This window comes from Rhineura floridana, chromosome 11 (genome assembly GCF_030035675.1).
Source record: "Rhineura floridana isolate rRhiFlo1 chromosome 11, rRhiFlo1.hap2, whole genome shotgun sequence".
Lineage (NCBI taxonomy): Eukaryota > Metazoa > Chordata > Lepidosauria > Squamata > Rhineuridae > Rhineura > Rhineura floridana.
The window spans coordinates 45,832,101-45,848,418 of NC_084490.1; the positions used below are offsets into that span (position 1 = coordinate 45,832,101).

The 16,318-nt window shown below is 40.5% G+C and overlaps 1 protein-coding gene across 2 annotated transcripts in view; it reads right to left on the reverse strand.

The window, feature by feature from the left end:
- Positions 1-16,318, reverse strand: part of NPEPPS (aminopeptidase puromycin sensitive) — a 97,623-nt gene that overhangs the window by 52,587 nt on the left and 28,718 nt on the right. The gene's annotated exons all lie outside the window — the stretch shown is intronic.

Consider the following 16,318-nt stretch of genomic DNA (forward strand, 5'->3'; position numbering starts at 1 on the left):
GATTACTCACATACCTCGTGCTAGTCACAATATCAGCAACAGCACTAAGCCAGTTAGCAGGCTGTGGGTGGTTGCACCCCCAATCAGCCTTCCTTTTGGCTCCTTTGGGGGCAATGAATACTGGGGGGAGGTGATTGGTCTCCTGCCCACATACCTTGCACAAATTGATGCAGCAGTGAGGAGAAATTAGCAACCTGTTTTTTCACCCCATGGGGTAATGTGGTGGAGGGAATAGACCACTGTCCTTGCGATGGTGATGAGATCACCCAGATGACCTTCATTTTGCCCCTTTGTATCATGATCTCTGCAGAGAACTCTTAGTAAAGTGGTCCGGAGGAGGAGAAGAATTGGTACCCTGGAGAGGAGCTTAGCCAAGGGAGGGGGCAGACATCAGGGTAGACAGTGATAGTCTAGCTAGTGAAAGCCCCACCCCTGAGATGCCTGCAGCTGCAGAACAGACAGAGCTGGATGAAAAGTCCCTGCCCGTCCCACCCCCAGCGCTGCCCCAGAAGTCAGATCTTCCAATCTGCTAAGAGGGGGAAGTTGGAGGCTAGACCCAAAGAGATAAAGAAGTATCTGTAGGAGATATCTCCCCCTTCATCACCAAGGATGCACCAGTGGATGCACAGACACGAACAGATTGAGGCCTCTCCCCAATCCCTGTGAAGCAGTGCCCACTTGCTTGTCCAGTCCCAGTCTGGGAGACAGTTGTGAGCCCACCCCAAGCCTACTTAAGAAGTCTCAGGGGGCGTGACAAGTTGCTGCAACAACGTCTTACATTGAGGAGCCATACTGTGTATAGTCTCAGAGACCTGTGTGTTCTGTAAGCTGTTCTATGAAACACTCTAAGCTGAGGTTTTTCATTCAATGTAATGGATAAAAGCACATCAGCGAGTCTGAATCAAATAGAGTTAGCCAGGACACTTTGGGAGTGAAGAGTGCTGGGGGACACTGCTTTCTCTCCCATCCACCTGTGCTGTCCAGGGGGATATTGAATGATAAGAAAAAGCACAGAGAAATGCAACTCAGCAAACTTTCCAATATTGGAACAAAACATTGGGAAAGGAGCCTCCACTGAACTAGGGTGGGTGGAAGGAAGGAAGTGTCAGAAGGCTCAGTCCTGTTAGCCAACCTCCTTGGGGCGAGGGTGTGTGTACAAACTCAGCTAGAGTATTACTACAGGTGGTTTATTTGCTCTTTCCTTCAGTTTTTCTCCTCCTTTTGCCCAATTCTGAATCCTACACCCCACCATTCCTTGAGGCTCAATACATCTCCCCCTCTACCCTCTTCAATCCCTCCTTTTGTTGCTGTCCCTCCCCCATACCATATCTTGCAAGGTATCTAGGGAAATTTTAAAAACTGTTCCTAGTGACATACCTATTGGAGGGAGGAGGGCCCCCCCTTATTTGCTGGCTTTCATTCCCCTCTTTTTTCAAACCTTGTGCTTCATTCCTTTCCTTCCTTTCCAGTTTTTTCATTACTGCACTACTTTCTCCTTTCTAATATTGAAAGTTTCTGTCAATTTCTGATTGGCATCATCCTTTTTAGCACTTATTTTTGAAGCTAGACTGACTTTTAGACAAAGGAGCTAAATTCCTGCCCACTTTTTCTAGAGTTTTTTTTTTAAATCCCTTTTTGTGATGCTTAATATTCACTTTATCACTACTTCTGCAAAGAATGATCCAAGAAAGTCCTCAACGGCAGAACAAGCAGAGGATAACAATGTGTACATTACAACGGCTGTGAAGGCGGATGAAGGCTGCAGCACATAAAAGACTTCCAATCATCGTGGTATCCATGCCATTGGATCAAAGCCTTTTTCTGTCAAGATTGTGTGTTGATTGTCGTGCGCCGATCTCCCCACATAAAACAAATTCACGCACAGGTGTCTTCCAACCAAACCAAACCAAAAGTCCCACGGCAATTGGTGAATGGCGACGGGGGCAGAAATCCAGAAGCCCCTAGTCATGGACTGGCACATGGGCAGTGGATACAGACTCAGTCGTCCTGGCTCAAGGACTGAGGCAGTTGAGTACTTTGGCAGCTATATCCACAACTGAGCAGTCCTATTCAGGATCCTACTCTGCTCACCCTGTATGGGGAGGGGGCTAGAAAAGGTGCCCTAAACATAGTCTGCCTCATCTCTCTCCCTGACTGGATTACCATGTCCAGTGGGGTCACCACTTAACCATCACAAAAGACAATTGAATTTTGGAACATGGAATATACGCACATTGCTGGACAATATAGATAGGGAACGTCCTGGAAGCAGGACTGCCATCATCACAAGGGAGTTGAGACATTTTAATATTGACATAGCAGCACTCCAAGAAACTCGAAGAGCAGGAGAAGCACAACTGAAGGAACAAAAAGGAGGTTATACCTTCTTCTGGAAAGGACTGCCTGAACAAGAACAACGAATACATGGAGTAGGCTTTGGTATTAAAAATAATCTTGTGAAGCTCTTGTCAGAAGTTCCTATTGGCATTAATGAACAGCATTAATGAATCAACTCTCCGATTAAAACTTGCCCAAAACCAGCAGGCAACTATTCTAAGTGCTTATGCACCAACATTAGATGCTGATGAAGACATCAAGGAATTTTTTATAAACAGCTGGACACCATCTTATCAGAGATACCTAAGGAGGATAAAATTATCCTCTTGGATGATTTCAATGCAAGAGTTGGACATGATTTCGATTTATGGCCAAAAACCACTGGGAAAGAAGGAGTTGGCAATAGCAACCTGAATGGCATTCTACTTCTGACTTAATGTGCAGAGCATAATCTTGTTATTACAAACACACTCTTTCATCAGAAAAATAAATTTAAAACATCATGAAAGCACCCTCGGTCAAAACACTGGCATCTCCTGGATTACGTAATTGCCCATGCCAGAGATCATTGTGATGTACTCCTCACTAGGGCCATGATGAGTGCTGATGACTGTCCGATTAATTCGATCCACTATGGCCATTAATATTGTTCCTCAACATAGGCTCCAAGGAAGAAAACCAAGGTGTAAAATGAACATCCATGCCCTTCAAGATCCTATTAAGCGAGCCTGCTTTCAAACAACTCTCAAGAAACATCTATCGACGGAACTCCCTGAAAATGTTGAGGAACACTGGATTAAACTGAAGACATCCATTATTGCAGCATGTGAACAAACTATTGGATACCAAACTAAGAAACATCAGGACTGGTTTGATGAGAATGATAGTGAGATTGAACATATCATCGACAAGAAAAGGAAAGCCTTCCAGATACGGCAGAATGACATTAACTGTGCTGCTAAGAAAAAAATCTATGCCAGTACAAAGGCTGAGGTCCAAAGAAGAACGCCTGGTGGATAAAGAAAGTTCAAGAAATCCAGCACTTTGCAGATGCTCACGATGCACGGGGCTTTTTTAATGCCACAAAGGCCATCTAAGGACCAACAAATTATGGTACAAATCCCTTACATTCAATGGATGGTAGCAAACTTCTTAAGGATAAAGAGTCTATTGCACTGCACTGGAAAGAACATTACCACGACCTCCTTAATCGTAACTGTACTGTGGCTGACGAGGTCTTCTTGCAAATTCCACAACAACAAACTAGAGACGAGCCAGGGCTGTGGAGTTGGTATGTCAGACCTTCGATTCCCACTCCGACTCCTCTATTTTTCTACTGTCCGACTCCAACTCCTTCATAAATGGCAAATGTATATTAACTAGTAATAACAAATTTACTGTAGTAAAATGGTAGCACAAGGCATTTCATCACCACCACGTGAATCCAGAGCTTGGAAAAGTTACTTTTTTAAACTACAAGTCCCATCAGCACCAGGGATTGGGCTCATGGGAGTTGTAGTTCAAAAAAGTAACTTTTCCAAGCTCTGGATTCACGTGGTGATGAAATGTCTTGTGCTACCATTTTACTACAGTAAATTTGTTATTACTAGTTAATATACATTTGCCATTTATGAAGGAGTTGGAGTCAGAATCGGAGTCGGTAAATTTCTACCGACCCCGACTCCACCCAAAATTGCTCCCGACTCCAACTCCACGACTCCGACTCCACAGCCCTGAGACGAGCTTGCAGTATCCCCTAATTTGGATGAAGTCAGTAAAGCCATCAATCAAATGAAGAACAACAAAGCTAGTGGACCTGATGGGATTCTTACTGCAATCGTTAAAGAAGGTGGGCCTGAACTTACACAACAACTTCATAAGCTCATCGAAAAAATTTGGATGAGGGAGGCGATCCTGGAAGACTTTAGGGATGCCATAATTATCACCCTTTTTAAGAAGGGTGATAGAACAGATTGTGGGAACTATTGATGTATCTCTCTTCTTGCAACCACAGGTAAAATCCTTGCAAGGATCCTCGCAAATCGCCTCCTGCCAATCTCAGAGGATGTCCTCCCTGAATCTCAAAATGATTTCCACCCTTACAGAGGGACAGTGGACATGATCTTCACTGCACGACAGCTTCAAGAAAAATGCCAGGAGCAGAATCGACCTTTATATATGGCGCTTATTGATCTGACTAAGGCCTTTGACACTGTGAATCGAACAGCTCTCTGGACCATCCTTCTGAAAACTGGATGCCATGATAAATTTGTGAATATTTTGTGACTCCTTCATGACAACATGACAGCAACAATTTTGAACAACAATGGCTTTCAGAGCGATCCACTCAGAGTCGGATCAGGAGTAAAACAGGGATGTGTCATTGCTCCTACCTTATTTGTTATCTTCATTGCTGTGATTCTACACTTTATTGAGGAGAAACTTCCTACTGTGTGGAAATCATATATCGAACACATGGAAAGCTTTTTAATCTCAGTAGGCTGAAAGCAAAAAGTAAGGTAATGTCAACCTCTGTCGTAGAACTTCAATATGCCGATGATAATGTAGTCTCTGCACATTCAGAGAAAGATCTTCAAACTATCCTAAATGTCTTCGCAGAAGCATACGGAAAGCTTGGGCTCTCACTTAATATTAAAAAAACCAAAGTGCTTCATCAACAGGTACGAACTAGTCTCTCTGTAGCACCATCAATCCAGCTTAATGGTGTGACATTGGAGAACGTTGATCACTTCCCCTATCTCGGCAGCCATCACTCTGTAAAAGCTGACATTAATGTTGAAATTCAACATTGTCTGAGCTCTGCGTGTGCCACATTCTCCCAAATGAAGCGTAGAGTGTTCGAGGATCGGGATGTTCACAGGGAGACCAAAATGCTTATTTACAAAGCCATTGTACTACCAACCTTACTGTACGCCTGTGAAACCTGGACTATTTATAAACTCCACTCCCAACTTCTTGAAAGATTCCACCAACGCTGCCTCCGGAAAATTCTGCAAATTACTTGGGAAGACAGACGGACTAATGTTAGTGTTTTGGAAGAAGCAAAGACAACCAGTGTTGAAACAATGATCCTTCAACATCAACTTCGCTGGACCGGCCATGTTGTTTGAATGCCTAATCACCGTCTTCCAAAGCAGCTACTTTACTCCTAACTTAAGGATGGAAAATGGAATATTGGTGGACAGCAAAGGAGGTTTAAAGATGTTCTTAAAGTGAATCTAAAAAAATGTAACATGAACATTGACAACTGGGAAGTCTTGGCCCATTAACGTCCCAAATGGAGGTCGGCTATTATCAAAGGTGCTGTGGACTTTGAAGAAGCACGAATACAGGGCGAACGGGACAAACGAGCTAAGCGGAAGGCACATCAAACAAATCCTCATCATGACCATCTTCCATCTGGAAATCTATGTCCTCACTGTGGGAGGCTGTGTGGATCCAGAATTGGCCTCCACAGTCACTTACGGACCCACTGTTAAAGACCTTATCTTGGAAGACAATCTTACTCGGCCACAAGTGATCGCCAATGAATGAATGACTTCTGCATAATCAAGAATTATATTTTGGTGATTTGAGTCTCCCCCACTTGAATGCTGGAATAAGAAAACCCTTACCTGTTTTGGAATAAGTCAACACACTTCTGTCCCCCTCCAGTTTTTTGTTTGTGTTTTTGATGCTGAATTGTATTAATTTCTTTCCCTCAGCATGAAGTTCCTCATAAATTGCAACATGCTTGGGCACCCCACGTCTGAATTTGGGAAGAACTACACTTTGGGAAGAAACATTCAATCAGTCTCTGCTACTATTTTTCCAAGTACTAACTAGGCCTGACCCTGCTTAGCTTCCGGGATCAGACGAGATCGGGAGCATTTAGGGTAGTATGGCCGTAGGGTAATCAGACCCTGTAAGATTGTAAATGGCAACTAACTCAATTGGATTGTTTTTTTGTCTGCTTTAGTTTCTGATTTAAAGCATTTTTATCTTTTTATCTTTAATATCATGTTTTTGTATTTGTGGTCGGTCGACTGTAAATAAAGATTGTTGTTGCTACTATTTCCACCCATTTTAGTATCTATTTCTTCTCATTGTTCTGTCCCATCAGAGGAAAGGCTATGTTCTTAATAAACTGTGGATCTGTATGCCCCACTTGCTTTCCTTCAGGCTAATTCCTAAATCAGGTGACTGAGGGATCATATCCATGTGCCGTTCTTTGTTCACACCTTTCCAAAGTAAAATGAGGATGTCACCTTTCTGTAGCCCTCAAGCTCCCCTAGACTGGAAATTGTGAGGAGACAGGAAGAGTATTGTTTGCAACCTCCCAACGTTTTATAATTGGCCATGAGAGTGGCAGCCATGTCTTCTCTCTCCATGTCCTCCTATAACAGTCATTTTCTGGCAGTTCCTACAGTACTCTCTCAAAATTCCAGATGCGCCCACAAGAAACAGGTGGAAAACCTTTATAACCAGAGAAAAACCTGAAATGTGGGGAGTTTTTATTGACAGCTCAAGAAGACACACTGCATCTTGGAGGTGGCTCTACATGGCATTCACTCCAAAACTCTTCCCCTACCACTGTTTGTCCCCAAGCCCAAGTAGCACGTGCCAACTGCTCTGTAATGATTACAGCACAACAACTGTTCATTAAGTTAGCACAATGCTGCTGCAACAACATGAACTACAGGACTTCTCTGGCATCCAGAATTCTAAGAATCCTAACCTCTAAGAAACCCTTTTTTAAAAAAAATGATTCAAAAACTAATAGTTACAAAAATGTTTTTAAAAAGTGATTCCAATGGCTGCTTAAAACTTTGCACAGGACTGCAGTAAGCTTCCAGTAGCCATAGAAAGGGGGCTTCTTCAAATAATTCTTCCTTCACAAACTCTGTGCCTATTTTAAGTCCCAGACTGCTCAGCCATCTATGAATTCATCTCCACCCTATTTTACCATTGTCAGAACATACCTAATCCAATGTAAGCGGCACTGCTTGAAGGAACTAATATTACTAAATAGAGTTATATTCAAAGACCTAACAGAATTGCTGAGAATAAAACATTTAATTTCATGTTTCAAATAATTCATAGGCTTTGCAGTCACAGCTAATGTGTATCTCTACTTTTGCTTGTTATATATTTGATTATGTGAATTTGTATGTAATGTATGGAAAAGCTATTATGGGCAAACAAAATAACTATTCAATATAGCCAGAATAGCTGTATTTTAATGTGTGTTAACTTTTTACAAAAGGAAAAGGAAAAAAAGAAATTCATTTTATATTGGGAAAGGAAGCATATTCTGTGTTCAATCTAAATCTATTTTAAAGCCAATCAAGTTGGTGGCCATCTCTGCATGCTATGGGAGCAAATCCCATACAGGGAGTTTAACTACTCTCTTTTGTCTGTCCTGAATCTTCCAACATTCAGTTTCAATGGATAAACCTGAGTTCTATGACGTAGAAAAACTTCTCTGTATCCACATTGTCCACAGCATGCATAATTTTATTCTGCTCTATCTTGCCCCTGACAAAATTCACATTTTTCCTTAACTTAAAGCATCAAACATTGTAACCTTTCCTCATCAGGGAGTTGCTCTAGCTCCTTGATAATTTTGGTTGCCCTTTTCTGAACCTTTTCAAACTCAACATCCTCTCTGAGATGTTGCAACCAGAACGGTACCCAGTGTCAACATGCAATTGCACCACAGATTTGTGTATCAACGTTATGATATTGGCAGTTTTATTTCCAGTCCCTTTCCTAATGATTATCTAAAATGGAATTCACCTTTTTCACAGCTGCTGCACACTGGGTCGACCACTTCATCAAGCTATCCACTACAATCCCAACATCTCATTCCTGGTCAGCCACTGCCACTTAAAATCCTATTAACATATATGTGAAATTAAGATTTTTTTTTACCACAACATGCATCAATTTACACTTGCTTACACTGAATTGCATTTGTGATTTCACTGCCCATTCACCCAGTTTTGAGAGATCCTTCTGGAGTTCCCTGCAATTCCTTTATATTTTGACCCCCTTGAATTGTGTTTTCACTTCAAACTTGGGTACCGCATTACTCAACCCTAATACTCCTACCTCAACTCTGCTACCCCAGACCCTTTGCTGGGGGCACCAACTACTCAATCTGGAACCATATACCTGCAAGAGAGAAGCAAAAGAGCCCTCACCATGGTGTTTTGGCATATATTGGGCTGCTAGCCAACATTATGGGCAACTATTCTCCTACAGAGAATTCTCCTCATCAACAGTAATCTGAAGAATTTCTTAGGGAAAGCCAGGAGAATTCAACTGATTAAGTACAGGTTTTAGTTGTTTGCGTGTAAGTACATCTGGCTGCCCAATTATCAAAGGTTTAGGCACAGACATCCAAATGCTCTTTTCCTCTAGAGGTAGGATTTCCAAAACATTAATTCCACAGGCATCTTTCACACTGCATACTTCAGGAGCCGTCACACAATGATTTCACAGCTCAGATAAGAATTCTTGTCTCCTGTGTTTTAAGTTATTTAGAAGAATAGGGCTAGCCAATGATACTTGACAGGACATTATACTTGACTGGCAACTGTGCTGCACACTTGTCTTGATGAGTGATGGTGCTATTTGCACAGTCATCCAATGCACTGAGACAAGGTAACTTAATAGGATATTAACAGGACTAAGAGTTGAGGTTGTTTCAAAAAGCTGAATTTTCTCTAAATTATTCCCAAGGAAGATTACTTAGAGGGTCCCTCTAGGCAAATAGCATTCTCCCATCAATGCTTAATTTTCTGGTGCAGTATCTCAAGGCTATCTGAAAACTGCTCCAAGCACAGGCATTTGCCCCCATACCCAACCTTCAGCAATGAACCTAAGGGTAAACTGTATTTAATAATTGGCAAAGAGAAGATACTATGAACACAGCACAGAGTAGACGCTCTGCCGCTGACAAAACAGAAACAGATTTTCAAAGGTAGTGAATGCAATCTTTGCATGGAAACTCACTTCTAAAGACTGATCTACTATACAATATATGTTAAAACTCTGTTGCTTGCATCCAGCTATCTAATAACGGGGACGAACCAAAATGAGACACTGTTCTTCTGGTGGTATAGCAGCATTCCTAGCACTGAGTTGGAAGGAATAACAAACAGCTCTGGGAACTATTGTCTCCCAACAGTTTTTTTATGCCATGCAAAACCTATGCATTAAACAGTGCTTTAAAATGCTTAAGTTGTATAGCATCAAGAATGGAGCTCAATTTGTTGCAATAATCACGGGTTCCAACTTGGAGAGTATCCTATCTGCAAGTGAATACCTGTACAAACAATGCACAAGAAATGGTTCTGCTCTTAAAACACAGGCATGTACTAGGGAATATTTTTCAAAGACTATAGAGTTCAGGAAAAGGCTAATGGGACCGCTTTTTATTGTTTAGACAAAGAAACAGTATATTGAGTTTTAATGCGCAAGAATGAACTTCCTCCCCTACCCCACCAAGGTTCAATCCTTGTTTGTAGGATGCCATTTCCTCACACACATTTTGAAGGTCTCTCACACACATACACCTTCCATTTATTCCAGCCTCTCATTTTCTGCAAGATACATTCAGCTATTTATCTGCACAAACAAATAATGAGTTCAACAAAGCTTAGCTGAAGAACTGACTGTCAAAAACAAGTCTAGGTCATGGAACAAGTGAATAATGTTGAAGAGGGTCTTTGAGGATGTGTATAAAGTGCCTTTTCCTCATCACTGAGCGAACGCTATGTGCATATGGGATTTATTGTTTCATTAGGAAGATTTTTACCCTGCCTTTCAACAACGGAGATCCACAGAGAAAGATTTTTAAGTTAGATGGCATGATTTGCAAGTAGATACGAGACTCACCATTTCTTTTTCTTTTCTTAACAGCCCAAGCAATAATTTACGCTGCACAGGTATTACAGGTCATTGTGGAAAAACTTAACATGTACTCGTTTTACCTTTGCTTTTCATATGTAATATTCAAAAAGGAATATTAAAAAAAGGAAAAAAGGAATATTTAAAAGAAGACCTGATTCACTAGAAAAGACAATAATGGTGGCAAAAACAGAAGGGAGTAGAAAAAGAGGAAGGCCAAACAAGAGATGGATTGATTCCATAAAGGAAGCAACAGACCTGAAATTACAAGATCTGAACAGGGTGGTTCATGACAGATGCTCTTGGAGATCACTGATTCATAGGGTCGCCATAAGTCATAATCGACTTGAAGGCACATAACAACAAAATTCAAAAAGGAAAATATGTATAGGACCCTTAAAAGAGCCTGGGAATTACTTTATTAACACAGATGTTAAAGAGTTAACATAGGAATAGATTAGTGAATGCAATCTGTGCATTGGAACTTGCTTCTGAACACATATTTATATACCAGGTGTGCAAAACCCCTTGCTTGCACCCAGCTATATAGCAATGCATGGGCAACCCACAATAAGGCACTCTTTGGTGGCACTGCAGCATTGTGTAGTCTTCTCTTGCTGTTGTTCCTGGCACATAGCCCTGTCTACTGATTTAGATAACTACTTGGACTCAAGAATGCACATGAAAGAATAAAAAACTTAAGACAAGCATTCCCATTGTTGTTCAGAAGCCAGGAATATGCAATCTTGTTGAATTGCTGCCTTTATGCTATCTTGGTGTGGATCTCCCCTGTTTGGTAACCTAGAAATGTAAACTGGGTGTCTCAAATGTTTTAGAGGTCAACTGAGTCACTGGAAATGGTCCTAACATTGTCCGGTGAGCAGCAGGAAAGAAAAGCAGCCTGTACCCAGCAGACATCACCCACACTCCTCTGTACTCACCCCCTCCCCAGATTGTTCACATGTGTTCTCTATGGTACAATTGGTTAACCAAATCAGTTTGAACTTCACTGCAGGGATCTATGCTAGGGGCCATACAAGATGTGACTAGACTGGCAGTTGCAATCAAGGAGACAGTGTTCCCATGGTGAAAAGTCAACTGCTTATAATGCAAGGACCATGAAGAATCTTAAATTATATAAAAATTTGCAGCAGTCTATAAACCCAGTGTATTCTGTGCTGGAAAAGCAACAGATATATTTTTTGCCTAAAATGACTACAAAAAAGGTCATAGCTCATTGGCTGAGCACATGCTTTGCATGCAGGAAGTCCCATGTTGAATCCCGAACAACTTCAGTTAAAAGGATTAGGTAACAAGTGATGTGAAAGACCTCTGCCAGTCAATGCTGGTCTAGAAAGAAATAATAATCTGGCCTAAACTATGTAGCTTCCTATGTTTACTCAGAGCAAAGTCTGCTTCTTGTTTTTATAAAATTAGCTCCCTTTCCATTCTGCCCAAACAACTTTTATAATACACATACTTAGCACAAGAAGCTCATTCAATAAAGGAGCAAACCTACTCTTTTCCCAGGCAAACCACCACAAGACCAAGGGCATACTGGTAGAGTTAAAAATATAGAGGTGCATTCAGTCAGCTTGCAAGACCAAGAATAAATATAACCTCTAAAAACAGACAAAAGAATAAGCTGCATAAAAGCATTATTCACAACTGTTGGCTTCTACAATGTACAACAATTTAACAGAGATACAAGGGAAAGATGTTAACAAAATCTATCCTCATCATAAACAAAGCCAAGTCTTAAAATGAGTGGGGAAGCCAATATGGAAAATCAAGTTTTAAACCTAGTACATATTTTGTGTTTTCATTTTGAAACATGGACTCTTTCCCCAACTTTCACAACTGCTAAACTGAAATAAAAGTAAATACAATATACAGTTCTACCTTCAGGGAACCCTTCTCACCTAGACTCATCTGCTGAGCAATTCCTGCATATGTCAGGGTTCTAATGTATTCTGGACACTCAGTCAATGTGGCACTGCTTAACATGTCCTTTAGGTGCATGCCGTTCTCAATGGCTCCCAGTCCCCAATCTCAGATATTGTCTTTGTTCATGATACAACAGAGCATAATATCTAAAAGAAAGAAGACTAGCTTGGGACTAGGTGCCAAGAAGGAAGCTAGTGTTAACTGTGCATTGAATAGAAAGTTGGGCTTGGCTGGTGGAAAACTAGGTTAACCCACGGCAGACATCTCCGAATAGGAGGAAGGCAAGGTAAACCAAGACCAACCCTTTTCCTCAAAGAGAACACAGCAAGTCAAACCCCTCTCCTCCATTGCCTGAAAGGGTTTGAGGGATGCAAACAGGAAGATGGGGAACAAGAATTAGGAAGCTCTCATTTTCTCTTCCTTTCATTTTTTTAAAATTGTTTTGAGGGGATAAGAAAATACATTGTTTCTCTCCACAATACCCCCCAGGGGACTAGTTATCTCCTACACTGGATGATCTCAAATCAAATCATCATTTCCATCAAACAAATTGTGAGCAGAAGCAAACTTCATCCCCAAACAATTTGATTTTACATGTACACACACTGATTAAGTTCTGTTTCATTCAATAGTATAACCTTTCAAAGTATAATAAACTATGGTTTGGCATTATGTCAGGAACGAGCCTGTTTGAGTTTCAGGCTCGCACATGCGCTCCCTCTGCGCTTTAGCTTTAGAATAAAGCAGTTGCTTGTGACATCTGAACTCGGCACTGTGGTCTGTTTTAAACTGTTGTTACTTAGCAAACTAAGATATCAAACCATGACATTTAAAGAGGTGACATCATTCTATAGGAAGTGGAAACAACAGCCAAGGAGCCATTAAAAAGCACTGTGGCAGCTGTTAGGCATTTGAAATTATAAAGAGCAAACTACAAGCCAGAAATGTGAAGTTTGAAATGGTTTGTATGATCACTGGGCAAAAACGCGGTGGATTTTGATCCCTGCTATCTTTAGATTCCAAATGGAAAACAAGCCTGTAACAGGATAGTGCAACAGTGTTCTCAGCAAACTGAAGGGAGGGGCTGAACATCTGCCTTGAATATTTCAGTGATTGGAAAATGTACATATCCCAACCAGAAGGGCCATAAAATCCTACTGACAGACAGTCTTTAACCAGGATGGAGACACATACAGCCAAAGGAAAGACTAGCGGAGAAGTCACAGAATAGTTGTTACTTTTGTGGTTGTTTCACAACCCTTAACACTACATACAGTGGCATAAAAATCATTTACTGCCAGCTAGTTATCTGCAATAACCGTAACGCCGGGAAATTGCAGCTGTTAAGGGCCACACCCTTAACAAATGTGTTATTTAAGCAATATGGATATGGTACCGTATACTATGCTGTGGTTAGCTCAAGCTTCACCATTACCTTGGAGTGGACGGCTGTCAGTGACAGACAGATGAACCTAAGTCCCAGATTTGTCTGTTCACTGCAACAGGCACACACAGTCTATGCAACTGAAGTTACAACTCCACAGTACAAGTACCCAACAGACACATTATTATGCAGAGCCCAAAGTTGATCCATTGAAAGAGTACAGGAAGCCAATCAGAGTGGATGTGATCCGCTGCCAATTTGTTAATAAATTGGCAAACCAGGATGAATAGGATGTATAAACATGTACAGAAAGATTATGGTCTGCAGTGAGCTAGTCATTCCAAAGATTACTGAAATTGGTAAGTTCTAAAGTACATATTTCTTCAAAATGGCTAACATTAAAGATATGTCATAATAGGCACAATTAGCGCTCTCTTTATTGGTTGGTATTTTATTATATGTAACTACACTCATAATTATTCTGGGTACAAAACCACAGACAAGCAGAGCCCTTCCTGCAAAGGATATACCGTTTCTTATGAGCAACATTTTTCGTGTTCTATCAGGGTTTTTTTGGTGGTGGTCTCTCTGTTTAATATATATATGTGTACACAAGCATTCATACACATTGCTTTGACTATAATCAAAACACATGGTGAGTTTTTTGCTCAAATTAGTTTTATATGAATAGTGGGCATGGAGAAATATACTGTTTTTAAAACTGATGCACCTTTTATAAATTCTCAAAGTGGAGAGAATTAATTAGAGAAGAAATCTGATTGTATTCATCCAAATCTGGAAGAGTTTCGTTGTTTTTTAAGGAAGCACGCAGCACTTAAAGCTGCTGGAGATTATTTTTTTGGGCAAAACACATCTGACAAATTGAAATTTTAGCTTTTAATATCTACTGCCAGCATGTTACCTCTATTATGTTTCTTTTAAAGTATGTGTCCAATTTCATACTGTGTTTCAAACGTAAAACCTTTTAAAAATACTACAATTGCATTAATATTTTGCATGTTTGTAATTTATAATATCTTCGATAGGTAAAACATTTTTGCACACAAGCTACACAAACATTTTTCCCACTTGTTGGTTAGGAATATCCTCCCCCCCCTTTTTATTTTTTGCATTATAGCTTATAATAAAAGTTAATGTCACAATATATTTGCTTGCTTGAGCTAGGACTCTTATTCTGAGACTTGTGGCACTCAGACTAACATTACCTTTCCCCCAAAGAAAATAAGTCTTCAGTATATTTACTTCTGTTTAGATAGTCTGAGTTGGGAAGGTTTCAGGTATCCCTGTGTTTAAAAAAGGATGCTGTCACTTTGAGGTTTCAAATATTGTCCCACTACATTAGAATTCTAATCTTACTAAGATTGCACTATCAAACTTTTAGGAAGTGAAATGGGGTACAGAGAAGGAGGAGGAAAGGACAGAGAACTGGGATAACAAAAAAACAACAGAAGCCACAGAGAATGAGGAAAGAAAAAATGTTGCACAACTAACTTAATCCAAATTCTATGGGCAATGAGAAAGGACACTGCATTCTATGAAACATTAACTGAACTGATTAGTAGCTCAGCATCTCGAAGTCAAAAGAAAAGTCTCTTGACTGTCAAGCGCAGGAGGAGCTTTTGCATTAAAACTGAAAAATGAAAAATGGATTTATATTCCAAGATATAATTTGTCAGCCTAATACTAACTGTGTTTATCTGGAAGTAAATCCCGTCAACCACCAAAAATGTGCTTAAGAATGAAGACTAAATTCAAAGGAGCCTGTAAGGTTAGAAACAATTCATTGATTGATGTGGAGTTCCCATCGACTTCATTTAGATTACACATGGCTGTATCACTTTGAAGTAACTTCTTTCAACTGAACTGAAGACAACTGACTATTTTGAAGCGACAGAAGACATGTTCAACAGAAGTCAACTGCTGATGTGTGGGAAATTGTAACTCAAATTTGGGGCTGATGTGTGCATGCCTGGGGGGGGGAGAGAATCTTCCAGGTAGCTAGGCTGTCTATCTTTACCTATGCTCAGCTACCTGTCTTCCTTCTGTTGTAAATTGATACCCTTAGGGAAGCTGACCACTCCTTAACATCTCTCCTTCCTCCTCTTCCTCCTCTGACCAGCCAAGGGAGAGGAGACATATTGCCTTTGTCTCCCCCCCCCCCAGAATGGGGGGCAATGTTCAAGTCCAACTATTGTATCTCGAACTTAGAACTAATTACCTTTCCTATCAATTACGTATTTCTATAAATAAAGTAGCTGTTTTGTTTTTTTCTACCAATTCTGAAGTCTCAGTTATTTAAAGCAGGGAACCAGCCTGCTCCTTTCAGGTAAAATCACACATGCACACTGCTTGATCCACTGCTGATGCTGTACCACAGGTAATCTAATCTGCTCACAAATATTCAACATTAACCAGGCTGAGCATCCCAATGCAGCAGTAAAGATCACTTTGGAAAATATTGCTATCATATAGTTAAACCTATTACTACAACAAATGACCTCCAGAAATGTACCAAATTCCTTGCAGCCAGCACCAGGAGTTATCCCTAGAATCAAAAGTGTTCCAAATTCTCAGACAACTGCATAATATTTCTAGGAATCCAGGCAAATGGACATGTGTTTTTTTTCTGCCCTGTTAAAGACTTTACGAGCTGCAAGTTGTCCAACCTATACTAAAATATTGCTTGAAATTTCACAAGTACCTGGCAGAACT